Source organism: Opisthocomus hoazin, chromosome Z (genome assembly GCF_030867145.1).
Source record: "Opisthocomus hoazin isolate bOpiHoa1 chromosome Z, bOpiHoa1.hap1, whole genome shotgun sequence".
Classification (NCBI taxonomy): Eukaryota; Metazoa; Chordata; class Aves; order Opisthocomiformes; family Opisthocomidae; genus Opisthocomus; species Opisthocomus hoazin.
The window spans coordinates 23,664,781-23,679,501 of record NC_134454.1 but is presented as its reverse complement, the minus strand read 5'-3'; the positions used below and the strand labels follow the sequence as shown (position 1 = coordinate 23,679,501).

At 41.5% G+C, this 14,721-nt stretch overlaps 2 non-coding genes across 2 annotated transcripts; one reads left to right on the top strand and one right to left on the bottom strand.

Moving 5' to 3' along the window:
* The first annotated feature begins 4,625 nt into the window (after positions 1–4,625).
* Positions 4,626–4,697, top strand: TRNAH-GUG (transfer RNA histidin (anticodon GUG)). The gene has a single exon. It is a non-coding gene; the product is annotated as a tRNA-His (tRNA).
* A 6,105-nt stretch (positions 4,698–10,802) lies between these two features.
* Positions 10,803–10,874, bottom strand: TRNAH-GUG (transfer RNA histidin (anticodon GUG)). The gene has a single exon. It is a non-coding gene; the product is annotated as a tRNA-His (tRNA).
* Between the last annotated feature and the right edge of the window lie 3,847 nt (positions 10,875–14,721).

The following is a 14,721-nucleotide window of genomic DNA, read 5'->3' as shown; positions in this document are numbered from 1 at the left end:
GAATGCTAACTTTCACTGAATGTCCTTGTTATTGCTGCATCAAAAACTCTTTAATCCCTTATATTTTTAATAGCAAAGAGCCCGAAGCCAAATTTTGTCAGCCTGTAATAAATTCTGGTTTATTTTTACTGAGACAAATCATCCATGTGCATGGATGTGGGGATGGGCTTTCTTGCCCGAAGGCATCCATGAGCACAGCACCAAACACAGAAAACACCAGTAGAATTCTGTTTCTAATAGTAAAAACAGTACTAAAAGAGACTTTTTCACTTGTACATCCTAGAACGTTTTGCTATGACAAGTGCCTACTGTACAAATGGCAATAACCATTTAAAAATGCTTATTCAAGATCATGCTGTAAACCTGTGACAATTTAAACTAAGCAGTTTAAGGACAGTTTTAAGCCAATTTTGGGCTTTGACCTAGCACCCGTCTTCTCTATCATATAGTCAGAATAGACATTTGAACTGCATGAAATTACTCTGAGTCACAGAGACTAAGAGTGTCACTCAAAATTAACTAGAGGTATTGCGTCGCTGATCTTTAACGTTTGAAGAAACACATCATTTCCGGTGAGGCAGGTGTGAAACAGACTAAGAAACCCAGATATGCAGTAGAAGAAGGCAGAGGAGATGGCTGATCAGGGTCTCCCATTTCCTATGTGGATGTCTTGGCCTACTTGGCTAAGGGTGTGGAGAGGGCATGCCTCTCTCAGGTTTTTCTACCAAGTGTTACCCTTGCACAGCCAATTCACTGCAGAGGCAAAAAGCTTAAACTCCATGGCCTGATGCTGGAGGCACTCAGCTAAAACACAGGTGACTAGCCTGGAGGTTAGTCCCATTAAATGCTTGCTTATGCTAACAGTAAGTGGAAGAGTTCAGACTAGAGGCACTAGGAGAGATTCACCTTACATTAATTAATAAACTGATAAGTAAAGAATCCCCTTGGGCAATGAGAGAGAGAGAGAACGCTAGAGAGCAAGAAAGAGAGAGATGCTATTTGTATGTGCTTCAAGTCCTCTTCCTTCCAGATCTGCCTTGGAACCTGATGGCTACTGGGGGTGGAGGGGGTGATGTATCTTCTGATTACTCTTTTTTCCTTTTTGACCAGAGATTCAATCCTGAACAAGAGAAATGTTCTGTCCAAAACTCACATCTTAACAGAAAAAGTCATTGCTTTGAAAGGTTATTATTTTTAGACAAAAAAGACAAACAACAAACAATTTAATAAAAGGAAACGGCAAATATTTAGAATGTCTTCTTAGTTATGTGGGTGAAAATTTCATAGCCACTTTCTGAGCCCAAGTAAAGGTAACAAAGCTGTGGTCAGGGGCAGAGGATCACACAGCTGCAAATACTGTAGAAGGCATGTTTGTGTGCACTAACCTTCTTCTGGGGAAAATAAGAAAGAGCAACATTTCACTAATAGAAATGACAAAAAAAATGCAAACAATGGCAAGATGCTTAGAGACTGAGTGGAAAGTAGTACCAGCATAGTACAATTAATGAAATAATAATTTGTTACCCAGTGGTTACTGCTGGTTATATCAGCTCAAAGATTTGTGTACTGATCTTAAATTCCAAAGTTTTATGTATGTGACTGATGACATTTATTTATTCTAACTTGTATTTTATTCTCATGTATATAGGTCTGAAATAAAAGCCATATATCAAGTGACTCCAACATAGCAAAAAGTGCATTATTTTACGGTCTGTACAACAAGATGGAACTAGAAGTGTTCTTTTGTTTCTCTGAGACACGGATTTAAAACAATCACTTGATTATTTTTTTATGGAAATCCAGCAAACCTATTTCACTGCTGAAAAAAGAAGGCACCCCAATGGCTCCTATGGGAAGTAACACTGTATAGTAGAATAATACGGATTCCAGAGCTTTCAAGGAGCCTGACTCATCACAGGTGCAAATATTTTATTGATGATTTGTAAGACAAACTACACCCAAAATCTCCTTCATCTGCTGAGTATCATGCTACAGAGTGCCTCAAGGAGTTCTGCAGTAATTTTAACTTAATCCCCTTACTTTGAAGGGGGATGACATAGATTGAAACCTCTATCTATAATATTTACGAGACTTCTGTCTTTTAGGGGAAATCTGGATGTTCTGAGGAACTTAAATAAAACTGAAGCTGCTGTTGTTACTTCAGGACAAGTAACCAGTAGAAACAAGATCTGAAATATATATAAAAAAAAACTCTTAAGGTTATTTAAGGTCCTAAGTACAGAAATGAAGTAAACACTCTAAGAGCTCTGCTTCCACAGGTCTTCAATAGCAAGAAACTTCAGAGAAGTTACTACTAAATCGTTTTTGTTCCACCTGCCTACGTGTGCATGATGCTGAGCAAAGCAGTCTTCCAAACGCACTCATGCTCACACACAGGTGACTAGGTGGTGGTACCGTCCTGTTCACTGTTAAGACCTTTTGAGCTGATTTTAGCCCTTATCTACAACTCTTTTTTCTGAGCCACATTTGTTCATATTTTTCAATGTCTCTATTTAAAAAAAAATACAAAAAAGCAAAATTTGCAGTAATGAAGAACACCTGATACACTGTCCTGATAGTGGCAGTTCAATACTGGTGCCCAGTGTCTTTGTCCTGTTTAATCAAACTCTTTGGAGCACTAGGGAGTATCGTAGGACTTACCAGATCAGAGCTTTCGCCCAGAAGTGGCATTCACTGTTCAACTCTTCAGAGATTTCGTTAGAGTTCAAAGGTCTTGGACGCTGGTGAGGGAAAGGGAGAAAGGCTTCCTCATACTGTGACTTCTTACAGCTGACAACTTATGTGTGATGGCTTTACAAGTAACATTCACACTGTAGCGCACAAGCTGTGCTAGAGGGGATTGCTTTTCCCAGTCCTTCCCAGAGTATTCAGCAGCTTATTCTGCTGACACTTGCTTTCCAGACAGCTTTGGCATGAGAAATGAAAGACAGAGACGGAGGGAAAAGACAAGGAGAGTCCTTATTTTTTTGTCATTGTTTATTTACACATTTATGCTTAATTTCTGATAAGTGTAATGGCTTTATGAGGCGAGAGCAAACCTAAATTGAGGGATTAGTGTTATGTCCAACATGTACCACTCCTGGTCCTGGTTTTCCATCTCTCAGGCTTGTGACAGCAATGCAGTCCCTTAATGCAGGGCTAGGCTGTGCCTGGCGGGATTGGAGATGAGGGAGGCAGACGCCTTCCTGCCCTGTGGAAGGGTACGCTGACCCTTGAGCAAAGTGCCATTCTGGTCATGCCAAGCCATCAGGCAAGGCTGTAGGGTGAGGTACAGCAGTATGAACCACCATAAGAGCACCCTTTTGCTCTGTGTGCTCCCAGCAACCGTCAGAAAAAGAGAGATACTTTCTCCTTCCCTCCCGCAGCTCCAGCAGCAGGGAGGACCGCAGCTCGTGCTTGCAAGTGTGTGCTTTTCCTTATGGCAAAGGCAGGGCGATTCAGCACTGAGGCAGAGCAGAGCCTGTTCAGTCAGCTGGCCGTTTAAAATCCCAGCCTGATGTCTCTTTCGCACAGACTACTTACAGAGTAGTCCTCAACATGTAGACCTTCATCCAGAGTAAATCCACATCTCAGCATGCTGAAGACATGCTGAAGGCATTTTAATAGTCTTGTGTATGACAGCCCTGTAAGTCTCTTTGTATGTCTTCCTCCTGCTTCAGAGACTCATTGTGGCACGGTACCACTGCAGTGGTGGTGTTGCTATGATCTCCAAGGCTATCAGCCAGGCAAGGCTTTTTAAATAAATAATGAATATAACTGGGGGGAGGGTGAGGAAAACAGGCTGCATTTTCTGAGCAGGGCTTGAGTGCCCCAGAGCTTGTCACATTATTCTGTTTCCCGATAATCATCTTCCATTATGTTGCACAGCTTGATTTCTGTTGGAGCTCTTATTTGAGAGAACTAACAATTTTTTTCTGTTGTGCCTATTTGAATGTTGTTTACAGTCTTTTTGTGTGTCTGAACACCTGTCAAAGGCCAGGTGCTGCTCAGCAGTTGGCTCAATATAACACTAATTGATGGTCTTAGTTGATAGAAGTTAAGCGCTCACTCCCCTCAGACTTTATCTGTAGCATTTGACCACCTCCTTCCACAGCAGATAATGCAAATTCTGCAAAAGCTGCTTTTTATGTTCTGTACTTATTGCAGAGGTCAGGAAGAAGATGTCCACCAATCAAAGCACTTACATCAGAATGAATCATATCTGGTTCCACTCAGCAAATACACTTTTCAATTAAGTAGATTTTCTTCATTTGCCTAAATCTTTCTCTAAAGCACACTGCAAGACTTCTCTGCTGTCACAACTTTGCCTTCCCCACCGACAAAATAGGAAGAAAGTGTTCTCTCTGAAAAGGTTTGGGGAACAGGAGAAGGGTTATTGTAACTCTCCTGAGCCTGTTTTTAGGCAATCCTGATAAGCTAGGATTATTAAGAGAAAGGAAAATTAAGTCTGGAAGCAATTCTGAGAAGACAGTAACACGTAAGTGTGTTTAGAACCAGTTGCTGCCAAAATTCAGTGTAAACTGTAGGTGGCACCATTCGTATAAAATTTTGGAGAGCACTGGGGAAAAAAGTGGTTGCTTTTATTTCGAGTTTTGTGATAGCTTGCCGTGATCGTATAGTGGTTAGTACTCTGCGTTGTGGCCGCAGCAACCTCGGTTCAAATCCGAGTCACGGCAGGGAAAGGTGCATCTTTTGAAGAGATGTAATTACAGATTGCATACCAAAAATAACCTATTAGTGACATCTAAGACTAAGATGAGAAAGCAGTTAGAAGCTCTGTAACTTTTACAAGAATGTTTTGCTAAAAGACTATGTGCTACAAGTATCAGTTCAGTAGTGCTGTGGCTAAGTGGGATTTTTTTAATTTAAATGTTTCCGGATATTGTGATAAATACAGTGTCACAGTGAGCATGTAATTTTCACTCATTACAGCTACATAAGATCTGGACTGAGCCATGAAGTCTGTTTCGTTTTACTCTTTCCTAGTTTTCTATGCTAATAAAGCGATCAGCCTGAATTGCTTGGAAGTACGGCAGTGGCAAACATGGAAATCCCGCTCACCAAAGCATGAACTGCTGCTAGCAGGTCTTTGCTGGTGACAGAGAAGAGGAACAATAATTTGTTAGTGACTCCAGTGATTCCCTTTGTTTTTATGGTAGGAATGGTGTGTAACTTCACTGTCCAGCCTCACTGAGAAATACGAGCTCAGATTCTCAGAAAGAAGACTTCTAAAATGACCACATGGATTTTATAAATCAGTTATGGTAACTAATGTCAGTTTGCATAATAAATGATAAATGAACAACAAAATTATTTTGCTGATAACAACCTTACTAATAAAAGATTGCTATTATGCCATTTATCAGATTATTTGGATGCCACTGAATAGAGTTTCTGGTAGTTGGTTCTTTAATTTGATAAGAAGTTACTCCAAGAACAAGTGCTGTTTTACTCGCACTGTTCCGTCTGATGGGACATCAGTCCCTTGCATAACAGATTACATCTCCACCAGGCTCAGACATATTCAAGATTCATGCAAAAGGCCCAGCTCATGCAGAGTGTGAATGACAGGTGTCTTTCTCTCTGCAAAGCAGCAGGAACTTTCCTTGTTCTCCTACACAGTGAGGAAGCGAAACAAAAGTGTGTTTGCACTGCTGTCAGGAAAACTCGAAGCCCCATACGCCTGCAGATGTGGGAGGGCACCTCACCTCTGGAGGCTGTAGGCTTAGGTGTCCTAGTTTTGATGTAGTAGGGTAGTGACCCATAACATCTTATCACCTCCCTCAGGTTCACAAGAGCTCTTTTGGTTTTTTAAAATATATTAGGGTATTCCTGTGATTTGACTCAGATTTCCTGTCTAAATATCACCCAGCCTTTTAGAAGCGTATCAGAGGAATTAGCTCTGATTTCTTGGTCTAATTGACGAGACAGATGTGACCAATTTCCTAAAAGAGAGCAATTTAGAAACATGCCGTATTGTGAAAGAGACCAGAATGATCTTTCATATTCTGTCTCTGCTGTAGTCTCTCAGAAAAGTAATCTGCTGTGTTAGATTTTACAAACTCCGGAAACAGCAAATTAACTCATCAAAAGTGCATATATTCTTTAAAGCACCCTAGTGAATGAAGTCCTAGAAAACAAACTAAAAGATGGCAATGCCAGAAATTCTGTTCTACGCATGCACCACCCTGAGGGTGCTGAAATACTCAAGGGTCACCCCTGCTCGACCTCAACCTCACTGGAACCAAGTTCTCTATATCTAGTGTTCATCTGTAGTTAAAGTGTAGAAATCTTATATTATCTTATTACTAGTTTCAGTAATATTGTTAATTTTGAAGAGTTCTGATAAGACCCCAGATTAATTCAAAATGTCCTTTTTCAATTTTATGATGGCTTACCTGGAAACAGTAGTCATTCTGTTTGCTATAGTTTATTTAGGATACCAACATTTGTCTTGCTAGCTCAATGTTAGCACGATAAACTGAGAACAAGCATGGTGCAGACAGCTAATCAGACCTTTCTTACCTATTCCCCCTGCAGTTATTTTTTCTCCTCACAAGAGTATCAAAATAAAAATCCAACTTCATTTTGGAATATAAACATACAAATGCAGGTGTCTCCCAGCATTCCATTTCCTGAGAAAATATTTATCAATTTTCCCTTCTCATTAGGGGAAAATAAAACAAAAACCAGTACAAAGCAATTTCCAAGTTTAACAGGATTGCAGACTGGAAAACACAGAGATGTAATCCTGGAACTGATTTTGAACCTTGAATTGTATAAAGAATTGCCTGTATGTTTCTGAAATATGTGGGTCTTCGTTTCTAGCAGACATGTCCAGATAACACTTCCAGCTGGAAACCATGGTCTAATAACATGTTCAAAACATTAACAAGGATCCAGGTTTACATAGATCTATTTCCGAAGCTCTGAAATTTTTTTGTCTAAGAACAATCTGAAGGCCAGCGAGAAGAGTTCGCTTCAGCAGCCTTTGCTGCCTTTATACAGCAAGCTGTTCTGGTGGGAAATGATGAGTAGTATTTTAAAAATGAGACAGGAAAAGTGAGTGCATATCTTTCTCTGCACTCTTCTGTGTCCTCCTGTGCCTGCCATTTTTCTCGTCCATGGCCCATTCTGTGTAGAACGTAAAACCTTGAAGACATAGACGTGTCTGTCTCCATATCCCCGACATGCCTAATTCACATTTTGGCATTGAAACAAATAGGATGTACATATCAAGAGTGCTTGGGGAAAGATTTATTTCTTGTTATTGTATTTTAACATTAGCTGTTGATTATGGTTAAAACTGCTAGACTTTTTAAGCCGTGGAGACAAGCACCTAGCTGCTAAGAAGGCAACACTGAACAGAAGGACTTAAAAAACTTTTGGAATATTAATTGAACCTGAGGCAGATTTCTGTTCTACTTTCAGGAGTGAGGCAGAGTTGGTTGTATCCTGTCTGATGTCCATATCAGGTGTTGAGCAGGATAGAAAGCAGTGGCTGTTTTGAATCGGCAGTCATCAAATAAAATTAATTCTGTTTTTCATTCTCTTTAGAGAGGTGCAGCTCATATGAAAACTTTTATAGGTCCCTTCTGAAACAGTTTCAAAGGGCTCTGGTCAAGAAGACTCTTTGAAAGGAGATCTTCTGTGGTAAAGAGAACTCTTGAAAGCTTAAATAGCTGGTTGTGCTTTAGCAAAGAATGCCAAGAATTCATTTCACAGGTGGGATTATTTTACCTCTGGAAATTCGTCTCTGAGTTTACAGGGTATTATTGCAGGATGGGTAGTAATTGGGGAAAATCTGAGAGACAGAGAGATTCCTGAGCCTGGTGTGTAAACATAACTGCATAAACAAAGTCTGATGCTGCAGTTCTGTAGCTTTTCTCATAACCTGTCTTTGGTGTTTCTTAAAAGAAAGCATATCCTGCTCGCTAAATAAGACTCTGTGGCTTCTTAGTTGTAAAGCTCCAGCAGTCACTCACTGCACTGGAGAGAGCTGCACTGGAACACACATGAAGACTGTGATCACCTTCTGAAGTCTTCAACTTGTACCACTTTAGGTTGAGCTTTGGCTAAGGTTTGGATCCTACAACTCTCTGCACTACATTTCAAAATGCTGAGTAGTGCCCAGTTTCACTTCTTCACCCAGGGCTCACCACAAACTACCAAATGTCCAAAACTATACAAATAATGTTTCATGTTGCTTTTTTAAAAATTTATTTCTCTTTTGTTTTATATCTCTTGATTTCTAAATTCCAAATTTTTTTTTTAAACCTTTATAAATGTGTGCTCTTGATTTGGAATTTCACAGAAGAAAAATCAGCTCTTTGAGTTAGATTCAAACACGTCTGATAAATATATCTTTCACAAAGCTTTGTGAAAATCATTCATGTGCTTAATGTTTTACAACTTTTCCCTCCACTCTTTTCTAAAGAAATGTTGTCTGTGTTTTCTCTGCACCATACAACTCAGAAGATGACCCTTTGTGATACTCTTTTTAAAGAAAGATCTTTGTCTTAAGAAGGCTCCATCCAAAGGGATTCCAAAACACAGCATCTTAAAAATCTTTGAGTAGAGAGCATAGTTTTGATATTCCATGCTAAAATAGCAAAAATTTTCTCTTATAACACAGTCCGTAACATTAACATAATCATTGACTTTGTGCTGCTAAACCAGCACCTATGTACCTCTTGCACTCAAGAGTTGTGCACAGACCCAACAACATAGTCACTGCATTATTTCTGGTAATTTCTTTCTCGTGGATCCCTGAGTTCCCAGTTTAGATCATGTGCTTCCAGACTTCTGGAATAATAATATTTGTTGTTGTTGTTCTCTGATATGAGCAGCAAACCTCTTATTTTACTCTCCAGAATCGTATCACTGATTTGTTTGGGGGTGGCAGGTCTATCCAAACTCTTTAGGAAAATTTGGCATAGTAGGATGTATTTATTCTGGGACCTGCACTGTTGCTATTCACCTTGCAGCTGTACTGACCTTTGTACTGGCACAGAGAAGAAAACTTCTTTGTGATATAACCATGAAGGCATTTGTATTAAAACCTCATGGGGTAAATCAGTGTTTTACACTCAAGAAAGAAATGTCTGAATCATTTAGCTAAAGCAACAGTAAGAAAACTCACATATCATGGAAAATTCTCTTCAGAAATACATTTTGAAGGTTTTTTGCAGAAGAACTGAACTTGACTGAAAAATAATTGCAAAAGAACTCTAGATGGCCTAGTATAACAAACATGAAGTCTTCCAGCGAGACAAAAGTGTAAATTCTAGAAAGAAATTTAAGGAAGATCCACCAGCTACTGAACCGCTTTGTTTCACCATATTGTCCTTCCCTTTTCTTGTTTGCTGAGAGATGGGTTTAATTGAATCAAATACTCCCTGCAGGTCTTCACAGTTATGCGAGGCCTGCTTTAAAAGCAAATCCTTTTCATCTTAATAATTTCAAGATAGTCCTGCTTCCTTACTGAGCTCTGGACAGACACCTGGAGGAAGTTTGTCAAGAGCTGGGAAGCCTGTGTCTGGATGCCTGAAGAGTGTTTGACCTCAGAAGGACATACATTGTCTTCCTTAGGGAAAACTTTCGAGATTCTGGCCTCAACTGTTAGAAACATACAGCCATTTCTCATAGATGAGTATTTCTTGCCTTCCCTTTTTTCATCCCCTGATTTTTCTTTTGACTTGTAGTCAGGCTGTGTGTTTAAGTACAAAGAAATCATTTGGTCAAAATGAGAATTTTTCACTTCAATCAGCAAGAGGTATAGCTATCTAACGGTGAAATCAGAATTGGTCATATGATCTGAAGTTCATGAAGACATTTCTGAGCATCTTCTATTAATAACAAATTTGAAGTAAAACTGTGTTGCTGTGTGGTTCAATCAGCACATAAAGGGCTTATCTGCAGGCACTGGGGAGTGTTTCTTCAAAATTTCTTTCCTTGTGCCTTTCAGTTATCTTCCTTACCTCACCATCCCTGTACTGCAACACCACTGGTCCGTAGCACCCCTGCCCCAATAAACCGCAACATCCACAAGGCAGGGTAGGTAGGATGAGTGAATGGTTCTTAGACAAACAGAGAAATGTGTCAGACCACTTCCCTGCCTCTTGGCAGAATCCTCCCAGTCACGCCATCTTCTCCCCACAAAAACAGCACTGTGTTTCCAGCAGTGTCTTGCCTCTCTTCAATCAAATCTCAGACCTAGATGTGATGTCTCCCATTTGCTGCTATTGATTGCCAACCTCATAAGCACATCATTCTTGGAATTAAGGTACTAAAAAGCCTCAGAATAAAGAAATTATTTGCTTGTAATTTCATGCCTCCTTTGCTACTCTTTCTGAAATATTCTTCCGGAATTTTCTTTTGTAGTGAGTCATCTCTGGGTACAGATCATAGAAAAAAGTCAGTCTTCACTGGGAGAGAGAAAGGAGATTTGTTAAAAAACTGACAGTGTGAAGTCAGTGAAAATGTTGTACCAGACAACCTTAGTACAACAACATCTGCGTGAACTGCTTGAAATCACACAACAGGAGACAAAAACCTATGGTGCAAAGAGTGTCCACCGCCTTATCATGCAGTAATGAGCTGCACCAACTTCTTTTGTGCAGCTACTGCTTCCTCTCATCTGTTTTTCCTGTGCTTCAGACACTGAGGCTGCTCCAGTAGTTACCACAGAGTGGGGGCGTGGGTGGGTGACACATCCCTGGTGGGGTGCCTCCAGCACCAAGCCTCCAACAGCAAGGACTAAAACAGTTCTCTCTCCCCTGTGCCGTGACTCGGATTTGAACCGAGGTTGCTGCGGCCACAACGCAGAGTACTAACCACTATACGATCACGGCAGGCTATGAGAGATGTGTCCAGTGCCTCATATCTCCTGTCCCCTCTGGCAGAGCCGTGCAAGCATTGCCACCTAGCGCAGACCAGCTATAATGTTCCACGTTTTGGCCTCCTCCATGTGGTGACCACTACTATTGTGGCACTCCTGGGCATCCCCCAACCAAAAACAGTGCTGCCGGCAGAGATGTACCTGCAGAAGACAGGCATGAATGCTGTGGTGGCCGAAAAATACGCCTGCTCCTTTTGCAAAAGCCGTCTGGTGTGGAAATCTTTCATTGCCTTCTGTTTGGCCAGCAACTGTCTTCAAACATACAACAATTTTGGTCTGCGAATCTTCTTTCTGTTTTCAATGCTGTGCTTAGGGATGGAGGAAAATATGGTGAAAGAATATTCAAAGTTACATAATTATTTTAAAAGCTGTTGAAAAGGAAGCATAAAAACACACGTTCTCCTCCTGCTGTAGGTCAGATTTGAACCAAGGTTGCTGTAGCTACAACAGATAGTACCAGCCACTGGACTGTCACAGCAAGCTGTCACATTGTGACAGATTTTGAACAGACATTACAGAAAAAGAAGATTTCTAGTAAAATATCAGATGCTGACAGCACTGAATCATCGAAGAAAGATTTCTATTGAGGCTTGAGAGTTAATGTTTCAAAACACAAGTATTCATAGTAGAGTTATTCTAATAATTGCCTGTATTAAAGATCTCATATCTGCCATTTAGTCTCACTTTTTAATTTTATGTCTGACAGGGGGAACAAGAAAAGATTGATAATAGCAAGTATCTTCACAATTTCATTAATTAGCTAAGAAAGTGGAAGGAATTGGTGGGTACACCAGATGGCTGTGCTGCCATTCAGAGGTACCTTGTAACACTGGAGAAATGGGCTGACAAGAATTCCATGAAGCTCAACAACTAAGTGCCAAACCCCACACCTGGGGAGGAACAACCCCATGAACCAGCTCATGCTGCAGGCTGACCTGCTAGAAAGCAGCTTGACAGAGAAGGCCCTGGGAGTTCTGGTGGGCACCGAGTTGACCATGAGCCAGCAGTGTGCTTTTGTGGTGAAGAAGGCCAACAGTTTCCTTGGCTGCATCAGGCAGAGCATTGCAGCAGGTTAAGGGAGGCTATCCTTTCTCTGTGCTCTGCACTGCTGAGACACATCCAGATGTGTCCAGTGCTGGGCTCTACAGTGCAAGACAGACATGGACATACTGGAGTGAGTACACTGAAGAGTCACTAAGATGTTGAAAGGCTTGGAGCTTGGAGAGGGTGAGAGAGCTGGGACTTTTTAGGCTCAGAAAGAGCAGGCTTAGGGGGGATGTTATTAATATGTATAAATACCTCATGGGAAGGTAAAGAAGATGGAATAACAGAATCACAGAATCACAGAATGTTAGGAGTTGGAAGGGACCTCTGTGGGTCATCTAGTCCAACCCTCATGCTGAAGCAGGATCACTTACAGTAGACTGTAGAGGACCTTGTCCAGGCGGGTCTTGAATATCTCCAGAGAAGGAGACTCCACAACCTCCCTGGGCAGCCTGTTCCAGTGCTCCATCACCCTCAGAGGAAAGAAATTCTTCCTCATGTTCAGACGGAACTTCCTCTGCTTCTGTTTGTGCCCACTGCCCCTTGTCCTGTCACTGGGCACCACTGAAAAGATCTTGGCCCCATCCTCCTGACACCCACCCTTCAGATATTTGTAAGTATATATTAGGTCCCCTCTCAGCCTTCTCTTCTTCAGGCTGAACAAGCCCGGCTCCCTCAGCCTCTCCTCGTAGGAGAGATGTTCCAGTCCCCTCACCATCCTTGTAGCCCTCCGCTGGACTCTCTCCAGTAGCTCCTCATCTTTCTTGAACTGGGGAGCCCAGAACTGGACAGAGTACTCCACATGAGGCCTCACTAGGGCAGTGTAGAGGGGAAGGAGAACCTCCCTCGACCTGCTGGCCACACTCTTCTTAATGCACCCCAGGATGCCATTGGCTTTCTTGGCAGCCAGGGCACACTGCTGGCTCATGGTTAACCTGTCGTCCACTAGGACACCCAGGTCCCTCTCCGCACAGCTGCTCTCCAGCATGTCCGTCCCAAGCCTGTACTGATGCATGGAGTTGTTCCTTCCCAAGTGCAGGACCCTGCATTTGCCTTTGTTGAACTTCATCAGGTTCCTCTCTGCCCAACTGTCCAGCCTGTCCAGGTCATGCTGAATGGCAGCACAGCCTTCCAGTGTGTCTACCACACATTCCCAGTTTGGTGTCATCAGCAAATTTGCTGAGTGTGCATTCTAACTCTTCATTCAAGTCGTTGATGAAGAAGTTAAACAAGGCTGGGCCCAGTACTGACCCCTGAGGGACACCACTAGTTACCAGCCTCCAACTAGACCCAGCGCCGCTGACGACAACCCTCTGAGTTCTGCCATTCAGCCAGTTCTCAATCCACTTCACTGACCACTCATCTAACCCATACTTCCTGAGCTTCCTGAGCTCCTTTCTATTGTGTGCAGTGATACGACAGAAGGCAATGGACAGAAATTTAGAAATAAAGGAAATTCTTTTAAATCAAAGAAAACTTATTTACACTGAAGGTGGTCGAACACCAGACCACGTTGCCCAGAGAGGCTGTGGTCTCCATCCTTGGAGATATTCAAACCCAGCTGGACATCGTCCTGGCCAATCAGCTGTGGCTGACCCTGCTCAAGCCATGGTGGGAATAGAGAATTCCAGAGGGGCTGGCCAGCCTCAGTGATTCTGACTCTGACTATAGCCAAAAAGCCCCCAACAACCCAGAACTATTAACCAAAATAAAATATCAGTGCTTGCAAATTCTTTTTTTTAAACATTTCTGTAATGTATAGCTGTGCTTAACAGTGCAGGCAGTTGAGTAGAGGGAGTCCATAAGTGCCAAGAAATGCAATGCGGAAAGCTTGACAACCTGCTCTGTCAACATCCGCAAAGCCTGTTTGAGCCAGAGAAGTAAGCAATAGCCAGAAGTTGAGCATCTTAGTTGGTACGAATACATTTAGGACAACTTCAAGTGTCTTCTCCTATGTTTTCAGAACTGACAAAGGCTTTGTAACCTGGATCTTGCCCAGTGCATGCACGTGTTATAATTTTGCTGGCAGTTATTGGTGCCAAGTCATGGGTATGAATGGTTAAAAGTATAGATCATCAAGATTGTCTGGAATTTCCTAGTTTCTCTTTTTGCCAAGATGAATGCATATAGATTACATTGTTTCAGCCAAACCCCTTGTGATTAAGAACAAAGGAGTTGGCTAATTTTTCTTCTACTAACCACAAATAAACAAAAAGATGTCAGTTTGCCAGCCTATTCAGACTGTGCTGTTTTTTCTTTGCTTTTTTTCAGTTACTCTACCCAGTGTCGTTGATTGTATGTGCTCTCATAATAATAGGAATATCCACAATTGTGCTGCGAATTAATTCCTTTTCTAGGAGTTTATCTTGTCCCAGTATTTGCAGTGCCTTGGCTTTGATCCACAGATCAGAATTATTTTAATAGTGCACCAGGCCGCATTTCTGCACCTAAAAACGTATGTGCAGCTTTTTTTGCACTGCTCTGTAAGATTCTATGTGCTAAATGAAAGACTTTTACATCTGCAATACTTCTGCATGGTCTCATGTTGATTAAATGCCTATCTGCTTCATATTCAGGGCCTCCTATCAGCCTGGTGATCTTATTCTGTTGCTTCCATCCTCCGTACTTCTCTTTTGTTGAAATCAAACCGGATTATTGTTAGAGAACGCAATGCAAAGCTACTGACTGCATGGTATGGTGTGTCATTCAAGACAAAGAGTGATTTTTAAACATTTTAAACTCAAAAGCATATTTGT